General features: G+C 38.3%; 1 long non-coding RNA gene across 1 annotated transcript; it reads left to right on the top strand.

The window, feature by feature from the left end:
• The first annotated feature begins 821 nt into the window (after positions 1-821).
• On the top strand, positions 822-12,443 carry LOC144050241 (uncharacterized). Its single transcript, XR_013293818.1, has 6 exons — positions 822-970; positions 7,776-7,818; positions 9,525-9,709; positions 9,968-10,175; positions 11,187-11,301; positions 11,693-12,443. It is a non-coding gene; the product is annotated as an uncharacterized LOC144050241 (long non-coding RNA).
• Positions 12,444-12,469: the final 26 nt, after the last annotated feature.

Raw genomic sequence — 12,469 nt, 5'->3', positions numbered from 1 at the left:
ACTGACAAGTAGGATGTGGTGGTTCTGGAAGTCCAGCTGTCCGTTGTTAGACAAACTGCTGTGGCTTTTTTAACCCTCTCTTGGAGTGAAGCATGTTCTCTGTCATACAGGCCTGGGATGATTTTTTGGGAGAGTGTTTTCCTACTTGGAAGTGCATACATTGGATTGAGTGAATGAATAAACCTTCTAAATCCTTTGTCCTCCACAACTGAAAATGGTTGGAAATCACATGCAATCGCCGGTGTAAATTGTTTGTTGTAGAGCCTCAACGATAAGAAATTTTAGTCTTGCAGACTTTACACTCTGCCTTAGTTTTGTCAGTTGTTATATTGAAATGTGTCCATATATTGCTGCGTTTTCTCTTGTCACTCATTTTTGAACTGTTAAAAAAACAGTTACCTTTCCGTAGCGCTCTCCTCCTCTCTCGTCTCCCTCCCGTGCGCGTTCGAGTGTGTGAGTGACTGCTTGCAGCGTGCTGTCGTGTGAGCCTCCCCCCCTCCGCTGCTTAGCGCTGAGCGCAGAAGACACAGAGACGTCACACACACACACACACACACACACACACACACACACACACACACACACACACACACACACACACACAAACACAGACACACACACACACACACTCACCAATCAACCCCTTCCCCCTCCTGCTGCTCAGCGCTGAGCGCAGACACCGAGGCGTCACACACACACACACACACACACACACACGCACACACACACACACACACACACACACACACATGCTCACCAATCAAATGCGGCGTTAGAGAGAAAAAAAAAGAGCGAGGAAAAAAAAAGCATCTCCCAGTAGTGACAGTCAGGAGCCGGCTCCCAGTAGTCAGGAGCCGGCTCCCAGTAGTCAGGAGCCGGGTCCGTCGTTCACGTCAAAGATCCTGCTCTCAGAGCCGGTTCGTTCGCAACCGACACATCACTAGTCTCTATTGGTTTCTGATATTACAAGGTAAGTATTATGTTACTTCATCATTCTTTCAAATATTGTTGTTTAAACGCTGGTCATCCAACCTGTTTTTATGATTAGCATCACATATTTCGCTTTCTAGCTAGCTGGCATTTGATTTCATGCTAAAGCAGTCTAGTCGTTATCGTCATTTCTGGCGCAACGGACTTAATTGCATCTCATGCTTTGGAATACTGTGGCTATATGACAACAATGAACAACTAAACTACTTTATTATATGCCAAGAATGGTGAAGTGCGCTGCTCCCCTGTGTTGGTTAAAATTGTTATTTCTTGTATTAAGTTAGCTGGCTAACAAACGAATTCATGTCGCTGACAAATGCGCCATTTGAAGAAGGTATATTAAAAATCCATACTTTTGCGTGTCCAATAAATCAAATTATGGGATAAGAAATGAACAGAGTTCCTGCGCAGGATGATTTATTCCGGAGATCTCCGTTACATCATTGAATCAAACTCCAACAGTTTCAGATCAATAATGCTACTCCTCTTTCGAAGAGCCCACACTTTATTACAATCAAATCGCAAGAACAGTGTCTCCAACACCGCCCATCATGAATAAGTAAATGTGTTATATAATGGAAAAATACAGGTTGAAAAACAGAGTTCTCAGCACACAGATACAGCTGTATTTGTCTCTAGTCAAAATATACTTTCAAGGCACTTCTCAGTACTTTCTCCCATAACAAAATCTCATTAACAAGTTGAACTCAACAGCTCCTAATGTAACATAGTTATATGAGTGTGCTCTCTCTCACGAACAGAAATGTGTTTTCGCACAGAGAAGGAACTTCTAGACCAAACAATGGGTCCCACCTTAAGGTCAAATTATACTGAGTTCAAAACTACTTTACCTACTTCACATCTATAAAACATTTCCACATGGTTAATATAAAGAATTAAAATGTTAATAATGTATAACAATGGTTAATATATGAAATAAAGTATTAAAAATGTTAATAATGTATAACAGTCCGCCCTTTGGGCTTTCTTAAACAAAGCCCAATAACTAAACATTTAAACATTTTTACACAAAGATTCCAGCAGGATCTGCATCGGATGTTGCAGTAGGCAGGACTGAGGAAGCAACAGACTCCATTATCATATAAGAAGACTTATTTCGTACGTCCTGTTTTTCAATCGCGGCCGAAATAATGCAAAGTGAACGTATACAGGGTATACAACAACATCCGCATATTGTTAACAGAGCCATAAATACAGCAACAGATATCAAAATTGTGGAAATTAAGGTTTTGTAGCGGCCAAATACAGTCATCCAATTATCCCATATTGAAGTATCTATACCAGAGTGTTCATTCATCTTTCTATTGAGTGTCCGGAGTCCTTCAATTGCAATAGTTAAACTTCCATCCGGTGCAGTATTATTAGGAATGAAGGTACAACATTGATCTGCAAACATTGAGCAAACTCCTCCCTTTTCTGCCAATAACATATCTAGTGCAATTCGGTTTTGAAAAGCCATCAAAGATGTGGCAGCCAATTGGCCATGTACAGCCTCGAAACCAGATTGAGTCCAATTTCTTAGTCTTTGTACATTGTAATGCACATAATTAATTCTGTCTACGTTTTTGTTAATGGTGCACCACCAACAAATTAGGGATTCAAATCCCGAAGTTATTTGATTAGTCAATTTGTACTCATTTGGCACACCTCTTGGTACTCCAATTGCATTAATGTAGGTGGGGACATTTTGCTGTTGCCAAGAAGATCGTTTGATTCTCTGAAAAGGAGGTGAAGTTTGTGGTTCCCAAGTGTCAATCATTTGTAAAAGGTTATCAACCGAGGTGGGGAAAAGTTGTACTGGCAGAAGGAGGGAAATGAGAGCGCAATATCCTTTCACATTCCAAGTCAACTTGTCAAATATTTGATTATTTCCACACCACCACCAAATGTCAGCTCTTGATTGAGGCTTGAACTTTTGACCCACATTTATTATTGTAGTGCAGTGTGAAATGTGATTTAGTTCTCCCAATTGTTCTCCGGTACCTGTCATTTTAATACATGAAAAATTACCATCTGCAATTTCATTTGAAAATATTGGTTTGGTTGTCTGCCAATTCACGAGTGGAAACACCTTGTCCCATTGAGAGCATTTGGTATTTGGGACAGTTTTATTCATAATTTCCATTATACATTGTTTCTCGATTTTAGCCGGGATTACTCGCAATAAAGGTCGTGGTCCCACACATACCACACAATCCTTACCAGAGGCGTGTCCTGCCTCGTTCGCCAGCAGTAGCCAGTTGTTGCTGCCTTTGGACACTCCTGTTGTAACACGAAACCATTCAATTACACCATCAATCGGTACACTTGCAGCTTTTACCCCATTCTCCTCGAGTATTTAGTCATTTTTGGTTGGTCTATCTTACTCATAGTCTTATTTACACAGATTAGAATGGGAAAACGTGGGTCAGCTCCACAGGACCACGCCCATAACAGTAATCCAAAACAGGAGGTGTTATATAGAGTTACATTAGCCGGTCGTATATTCCCGTCGGGAATGGAAAAGGTCAATTCAAGTTGACCTCCCATTTTACGCAGTGTTATCCTTTTAGAAAAGAAGACAGCCTCCTTGCTCTTTCCCGGTGGCCTATATTGTCCACTCTGGGTGGTTATAAAAGTGCCCCAATCTAGTTGCGCAACATTCCCTGTCAAATACCACCAATATTTCACCCATATTCCTTCAATGATGTAATGGGAATTTTGACAGAAGTGTTCGTGTTTGGGGCAACTGTCACAGTAACTGAGTCATTATACGTTTTGGATATGACCCAGGGAATGTGTGGAAAGTTAATGTCTCGCTTAACACGAATTCTTGTGGTTACATTCACAGTTGTGGATAGGGGATCCCAAAAACACAAAATTGGCATAACAGTCAGTATAAGAAAGAGTGTCATGGTGCAGACGCAATTGAAGACGCATTGTCTCTTCGAAGCAGCCATCTCGTGATGAAGGTCTTTGTTGAATGGTCTGTGCAGGTTTTTATTTTTTATATATATATTTTTTTATTTTTTAAACAGTTGTCACTTTCTTTATTTTCTTGTGTAAATGGTGCATTCAGGTATCATGAGCAGCATTCAGCAGGCCCCTCTAGCAGGTCGAACAGAGCCTTTTTTTTTTTTGTGAAGAGGGTCTTTCAGCCTCTCTCCAACTGCCAGAGATGCAAGATTGATCACCGGGATTTATCTTCCCAAGTTGTGACTCATTCTTTGTGGAACGCCCCGGAAAAGGGACACATTCCTCCTATCTCCATTGGGTAATCCTCAGCTCATCTGGTGGAAACTGGAAGCAGTTGAATGGCCTCTCGGCTGGCACGTCTGGTCACTGGAGCAGCTGGCTGGTCTCTCTGTTGATTCCCGGTGGTGGCTGGCTCCTGAAGGTGGGGGTTGAGTAGAAGGCGGACCTCCGGCTGGTCTAATAGGCAAGATGTGGAACCAGGTGCCGCGTGGACTGGACTAGATTGACCTTTTCATCACCTCATCTGGGTGCAAAATATTTTCATTTAGTCACTAATAAACATTTATTCACATCCCTTCTTTTTGAAAGAGCATTTTGGTAGTGTTATATAGTTAGGAGTTAGTAAATGTTAGTAAAGTTCTGTAGGCCTCTCCTGTGGGAAAAAATTCTGTTTGTTGTGACATTCAATTAGGATCCAGCCTTTGGCTGACTTTAATGACCTGAGCACATTCTTAAATGCAAAAAATAAAAATCTTTAGCCAGTTCAAATCTGACGAGGCCAATTTTGTTTACAGAATGTAATAATTATTGGAATGTTTTATTATAATATTTATTGTTATAGATATAGCATGGATGTGCTTCCGGCCATTAAATAAATGCAACTTTCGTCAACAAATAAAATAAAAAAATAACATCTAACCCCAGGGCCCCAGGGGAAAAATAGAAATAGAAATGGAACATATTCACCTTAATTTCGCCGTCTCTGCCAAAACTTACTCCTTCTCCATGGTCAAGGAAATCCCCAATTGTCCTCCTGTAAAATTCATTCTCACAGACTATCTATAATTATCGCATTAAGACTAACTTTTAATTTTAAATGTATTTATTTAACATGGACTGTTTGTGTCCTTCGCGACGATATACCAAGACCAACCAATAATTCCCCCATCTGAAAAAGATCGCTTTAGAGAATTTTTCAGACTAATATATAAAGTTTTGCAGTAAATAAATTTTGCTTGCTTTTTGTTTAGAAAGAGGGGAAAATTTTACATTTAACCAGCAAATTCGACAATGTGTCCCAAGCAACTATTTAAATTTCAAAAGAGAATTCGGGAAAACACTAGAAGACCAAACTTAAAAAAGTAAAATATAATAATTAAGATTGAAATAAATTGTATCTTATCTGTATTCATATTAGCTGTTTCAATTTCTGAAACCAGACGAAATTTACCTGTATTATCTTTTGTACTATAAAAATATTGTAGCTTATGCCAATGAATTTTACAAAGAATCTCAGTTTTCAGCCAATTCATCAATTATTATTAATACATAAAGTTGCCCTTAGTTTTAATGTTATCATTAAGCTTGCTAGTCCCCCTTGTTGATGTTTGTCCAAAAAGCTGACTGTTTTAAAATAGACAGAGATAAACAAATCAGATCAAATCAAAATAGACATCAAACGTTTTTAAAATGTAATAAATCTGTGTGTATATAGTGTTGTCAATCAGTTCATTATATTTACGAAATGTTTTACTGTAAATGTTATCACCTTATATCTGTCAAAAATAGAGTGCAGTGTAAACAGTCAGTATCACATCATATGGTCTGGTATCACAAATTCAAGGAAAGCATTGTTTGTGGGGTTGAGTCACCATCGTAGTGGACAGTTCTGGACGCAGGAATGCTTTAAGGACGCTTGTGCAGAGCATATGGAGCAGTTTTTCATAGGACAGTTCGTGCGGAGCATTGTGTGCATTGGGCAGTGGAGCAGTTTTTCTTTTATCACATTTGTATATGATGGCACAGTCATTGTGGCAACAGGTGGCGCCAGGAACCTCCCCTCTCCATCAGGTATTGGCAGGATGTTTTGTGATGATGGCTGCATCATAAAATCCGGATAACTGTTCTTGTCACAGCTGAACAGTATTGTCTAAGAATTTTAATAACCGAATATTCCAAGACCTATCGACCGATCTTAAGGCGTTCCAAATATTCTTATGTCGGTCTGACTTCCATAAGTTGAGCAAATATATCTTGTCTAACAATATCAATAACCAATTATTCAAAAGACCTAGCGATTGATCTTAAAGCGGCATATTAAGTCCGTTTTATGTCAATCTGACTTCCATAAGTTGAGCAAACATCTTGTCACGATTACATAACAGCAGCCGTACTCTCTGCTGCGTCTATCCGCTGACTTTATTTTATTCAAGGATCATTTCTAATTACCCAAGAATCTATCGCTTGTAAAAACAAAATGCTTTTCTTGTAAAGACAAAAATGCTTTTCAAGCTGACTTCCCCTCAACTTCAATACATATATATGGACTCCAAACCAATTATCCAAATATCTAACGCTTATAAAAACAAAAATGCTTTTTAAGCTGACTTCCTCTCAACTTCAACACATATATGTGGACTTCAAACCACTTATCCAAACAACTTCAACACATATATATGGATTTCAAACCAATTATCCAAATATCCAACGCTTATAAAAACAAAATGCTTTTTAAGCTGACTTCCCCATGCAGTTGCACTCAATTCAACGTGACAGCATCTTCATAAATATTGCTCGTCACCACATGTGTATTTTTCAAATACCGTAGGAAAATCCACAATCATGGACTCCATACAACCAAACAATTTAAACTTATACCTCTGTTCACACAAATCCCACCTTCGATTTAGTTATTTACAAAACGTATGGCGGCCGGAGCGGTCCCAAACAGAAAGAATTCCTTAAACGTGGATAATTACTCCACTTACCTCAGTTAATATGGCGCCAGGAATTCAAACCGTCCGCGAACGCCACAACCGTCAAACGTCTTTGTCGTCAGGTTGTCACCATCTGAAGAAGGTATATTAAAAATCCATACTTTTGCGTGTCCAATAAATCAAATTATGGGATAAGAAATGAACAGAGTTCCTGCGCAGGATGATTTATTCCGGAGATCTCCGTTACATCATTGAATCAAACTCCAACAGTTTCAGATCAATAATGCTACTCCTCTTTCGAAGAGCCCACACTTTATTACAATCAAATCGCAAGAACAGTGTCTCCAACACCGCCCCTCATGAATAAGTTAATGTGTTATATAATGGAAAAATACAGGTTGAAAAACAGAGTTCTCAGCACACAGATACAGCTGTATTCATCTCTAGTCAAAATATACTTTCAAGGCACTTCTCAGTACTTTCTCCCATAACAAAATCTCACAAACAAGTTGAACTCAACAGCTCCTAATGTAACATAGTTATATGAGTGTGCGCTCTCTCTCACGAACAGAAATGTGTTTTCGCACAGAGAAGGAACTTCTAGACCAAACAATGGGTCCCACCTTAAGGTCAAATTATACTGAGTTCAAAACTATTTTACCTACTTCACATCTATAAAACATTTCCACATGGTTAATATAAAGAATTAAAATGTTAATAATGTATAACAATGGTTAATATATGAAATAAAGTATTAAAAATGTTAATAATGTATAACACATTGACAGGTACTGCAGGGAAGAATCACCGAATCGATGTTATGTATGTACACATTTGACTCCATAGTGTACTTTATCTTGTTTTGCCTTCTAGAAAAATGACCGATCAGAGCAACAGCTCTTCGCTGCAGCAGCAGGTGAGCGGAATATCGCTACTGTCTTGACATTAATGGGTTTTTTTTTAAGTGGGTGGTCGACATATAGTTCACCAGCGCTTCCTTGAGCGTCTCGTAGCTTTAACTCAACGTCTGAGTTCTTTTCAGGTCTGCTTTGCATACATTATTCAGCACGCACACCATGGGCCTGGTGCGGTTCTTGTCAAAGTAATAGTTATGCAGTAGTCTGAACGCAAAGTTGTGAGCCTGATGTAGTTTAATTTAGGGGAGTTACCGGTAGCAAGTTTATATGTATAGCATATATATATATATATATATATATATATATATATAAACAATAGTTACATAACAACTAATGGACTAATGGGAGTTTCCATTTTTAATATTAATTGATCAGTTATGATGCCGTACTATTACTACTGTTACACTAAACAGGACAAGCATTTCGAATAACCCAACCAACCTTTAAAAAAAAAACCTGGCCTTTTGTAAATAATTCAGGAAAATGAGACGTCATCCCTTGATTGTGTCATTTGACAAATACCTCAGGCGTAGGTGGTATTACTTTCTTAGATGTGGTAATCATGAGCCAGTGTAATTAAGTAGGGGTGTGAATTGCTTAGTACGTGGCGATTTGATCCGTATCATGATTCATAGGTCACGATTCTATTCAATACCAATTAATCCTGATACAAATCTATAAGTTGTTTATTGCGTGTGTTTGTTTGTTTTTAACTCAAATTTAGAAAATACTCATCCGTAAACTTGTACGTGTACACTGTAAGATTAGTATGAACATTTATTTATTTACTAATACTAAACTTCAGGCTCATAACTGTGAGCCACTGTATTTAACAAACAATCTGTTGAAATCTGTTTGATGTTTGAACAGCATTGAAATAAAATATTAAGGCTTAATGTCCATATATAATATAACATTATTCCATGTTTAACGTATGAACCCTAACCCTAAAGTAAGACGTTTGGTTGAATATCTCCATTAAAAAAATTGAGGTTTAAGAATAGATTCGGCCGCATATCAAATTGATTCAAGAATTGTGCTGTGCGCTGTAATTTCGTGATATATTGCTGAATCTTTTTTTTTTTAACACCCATATAATTAAGTCATTAGTATCAAACACTTCACAAAAAAAACAGACATACTGCAACAAAATATTTACTGTATATTAAATCTGAAATATGATATACTATCCAATATGATAAACAATGCAATATTAGTTTAGGATTATTTACAGTCCAGCTGGTTTTCAAACCTCAACATCAAGAAGCTATATGACTTCCTTAGAGGATCTATCGGCGGACCCGTTACTTAAGCTGACCCATGAAATCTTTTCAGTGGTCCATCCTTGTTCCAAGATGTGTCTTTAAAACAATTTACTCCCTCCTTAAAACGGCTGCATAAGAACATCTTTTGAGTTGCTTCCAAAGATTTGAGGGACAATTTGGAGCTCCTAGTTGTATGTTTCAATTAAGACAATCGAGATGAGCCCTTTTGTGTGGTTTGTAGTGCTGTAGTTGGTTGTTTCCCCCTCTTTTTTGGGAATGTCTTGTATTTGATCCATTAAACAATTATTTAATTAATGTATCTTTTCATTTTTCAGCTGTTCTTCACATGTGACAACACATCCTTTTAGTCACTCAAAAATCTCATGTTGCAGCTGTCTCTAATTGCTGTATGTAGCCTTCACATATCTCTATATTTTCAGAATACACAAAATGTGGAATCAGCAGTCCGTGTGCTGCTTGACTGCTTAAGTCATCAGCTTGGAAGCAACACAAGTTCTACACCTGTTGCTCAACCTACATCCCAGCGCACTGTTCAACCAGCAGCTATGACGCCTACCAGCAGTGTCATAGCCAGACCAGGCACAGTGCAGCAAGAGATGCAGAGGTAAGTGACCATTGCAATGTGATAGCTTGTTTTTGAAAAATGGAAGCCAATATTACATTGGTTAACGATATTACGATTTTAGAATGAGAGTACTCATGTGGTATGTAGCTTTAAAAAACAACAACTTTGTACCATTGAATTAAAAAAATGCATTAAATATAATATATTTAGAATATATATTTGTCTTTGAGTCACTGACAGATATTAGATCCTTGACAATTTAATGTTCACTAATTAAAAACTTTTTGTGCTTCATAGATGTTTCCCAGTGTTTGCTTCTCGAGGTCAGAAGCGCAAAAGAAGTTTGGCAAATCCTCTTAATGTTTCTGTCTGTAAGTTGATAGAACTTCAGTTCTGTCTGCTATCAACAAACATAGAAAAAACGCCAAAAGAGGAAACTTTTCTCTTGGAAGCGGGTCTTGGGAGGAGGACCATAAATATGGGTGACAATGCCGATCACGCGGAGGTAAGCCTAAAAGACAATTCTACACTTGAGTCTTGTATTGTTTTTTAATGTTTTGTTTCCTTCTGTATATGTGTGTTTCCATTACCCTCAGATTTGCGCAAAATGCAAGTTGCGCAAAAGCAAACTGTTAATGGAAACACTGTAATTTCAAAAAATGCAAATATCGCCCCAAAAAATTTACGCTCTCATTGTTTTTGAGACATGTCTAAATACAAGTATTTCGCAAAAGTGTAATGAAAATAGTGTTGCACGGGATACTGGTGCCAGTACTGTACCTTGATGTTTTGGTGTCAAAAACAGCTCAGTATAATTTTTTTCTTAGTACCGGTATTTAAAAAAAATAAATACGAGACAGCCCACCAACTCTGTTTTATATCTACCGGTATGTATTAAACGCCTTAAGTAAGCAACACGCCTCTTTCAGCGTGTGTGCGAGAGGGCGCAGGAAGATAGCTTCACGCACTGAAGCGCTCGCTGGACGTGCACTGCTCGTGGAGAAGCATAAAGCACTAATTAAGCTTATTAAGTGTAGTGCTCGCTGGACGTCCACGCAAGCTATGCAACAGCATTGGCATTGCCTACGCATGTTTTCAATAAGCACATGAAAAACACGTGTGGTTTTCAATTTTCAGTTTTAGAAACGTTTTGTGACAAGAGCAAATGTTTTTCGTGAAGAAGCAGAAGAAAAAGCAGCAATCATTCCTGCACTGGACTTAGGGTGTGTTCAATGAACAGGCACACAGTAGGAAATCACAGTTATGCATAGTAAAAGCTCAGTGAACAATTCCAACCTTGAACAAAGTCTGACGAGAAATCAACAATCACATGTTGTTTCCCTCAGCAGGATACAGATTTCATTGTTAAGCTGTAACCACAACATCAGCATTCACACAATTAACACCCATGTGTGGATTGACCATTTGTATAAATTAGAGAGAAAATTGTAAAATAGAATGAATTGGTTCAATGCCAACTATGGTGCCATAATGGTTGTCTCATTTGCTGTCCTAGGTTGTTTTGGACCTAATCAAATGGCCTGAGGAATCTGGGTTGGAGGATGAAGATGGTTACTCCATTGACTGTAGATGTAGAATAACGGGGTACTTGCGTCAGTTTGTGAGGGCAGGTAAATTACATGTTGATATTTGTACACATTTTGTAATGCATAAATGCAGATATTCAAATGTGGTTGAAAATTAAAAGTTTGTTTTAACCATTTTTTCTTGTTTATGAACACAAGTTGTATTATGAGTATTAAGCATAAGCATACACATATTGCTACAAGGCAGAATTTTAATCAGTTATTTATAGGAACATCTGTGATTTGATTTTCTTAAATGATCATCCTCTAGCAGGGATCACTTTTTTTCCCTGATGTTGCAGAACCCCTGTTTTTTTCACCCAAAAAAAACCCATAAATAAAATAAAAACAATTACAAAAACTGTAATCTAATTGATTATTGTTACTTAATAGCATGCACAACTTAATTTCACTTTTTCTTCTTCTTTTTTTTTAGTCTCAAGAGAATTTTAAAAGGCTCCTAAAGTTCTGGGTGGGATGGGAGATACCCATGCCAGATATGAAAGTGGAGGTGGTGAGAGCGGAACATCCCACGTCTTCTACATGCTTCCAAAACTTAAAGTTGCCTGGCCACTACAGCCATTACACAGAATTCAGTGACCATTTAAAGAACTGCATAGCCACAACTGATACTGGTTTTGGTTTGGTATAGATCAAAATCGTTATTTCATTACTTTAAATAATGTAGTTTTGATGTTTCGCTAGATAGGTTCTTATTACAGTTCATTGTCCATTTGTACGAAAAGACAATTCAAATAACTATCAACGTTTTAGTGTAGTTTTGTCATGTCTGGGAAGATCTGGCTTTGGTTGAGAGCCCTGAGTGGGTTCCCGCCCTTCCGCGGGTTAACCAATCCGGGCCCTCAGCCACTTGTGCCTAGCCCCAGGTGTGACTAGTCCCTAATTAGTGTGGGTGTATTTAATTCCCGGGTGGTGATCAGTCGGCGTGGGATCATTGCCGCTTGTCACGGTCACCCCCGGAGTTCTGTCTCTCATTTTGATTTTGTATCTTTTCAGTTCTTTGTTTATTTAATACTAACCAGTACCCTGGTTAGTGTTTGTGGTACAATAAAGTTCGTCAGTCTAACTCGCACTCCTGCCGTGGTTCTCCTGCCTCCCTGCATTTTGGGTCCTCCACCTCACACGCCGACAGACACCACGCCGCTCTGTGACCACACCGTGACAAGTTTGCAGCACAATCAATGAACCAAAT

The sequence above is a fragment of the Vanacampus margaritifer genome, chromosome 4 (genome assembly GCF_051991255.1).
Source record: "Vanacampus margaritifer isolate UIUO_Vmar chromosome 4, RoL_Vmar_1.0, whole genome shotgun sequence".
In the NCBI taxonomy this organism is placed as follows: Eukaryota; Metazoa; Chordata; class Actinopteri; order Syngnathiformes; family Syngnathidae; genus Vanacampus; species Vanacampus margaritifer.
The sequence above is the reverse complement of the archived record's forward strand: the minus strand, read 5'-3'. Positions and strand labels throughout refer to the sequence as shown.